The following is a 234-nucleotide window of genomic DNA, read 5'->3' as shown; positions in this document are numbered from 1 at the left end:
CACACACACACACACAAAATTACACATTTAAGCAGATGACAGCATTCTACAAGCATCTAGCTACATATAAAGAATTGTTAACTGAAAACCAAAACTATAAGAACCACTTTGCTAGAATTTTTGCGCCATCATTTTATTTTATTTTATTTTTTTAAGACGGAGTTTTGTTCTTTCGCCCAAGCTAGAGTGAAGTGGTGTGATCTCAGCTCACTGCAAGTTCCGTCCCCCTGGGTT

Source organism: Rhinopithecus bieti, unplaced genomic scaffold (genome assembly GCF_001698545.2).
Source record: "Rhinopithecus bieti isolate Rb0 unplaced genomic scaffold, ASM169854v2 scaffold_4158, whole genome shotgun sequence".
Classification (NCBI taxonomy): domain Eukaryota; kingdom Metazoa; phylum Chordata; class Mammalia; order Primates; family Cercopithecidae; genus Rhinopithecus; species Rhinopithecus bieti.
Note: the sequence above shows the minus strand (reverse complement) of the source record.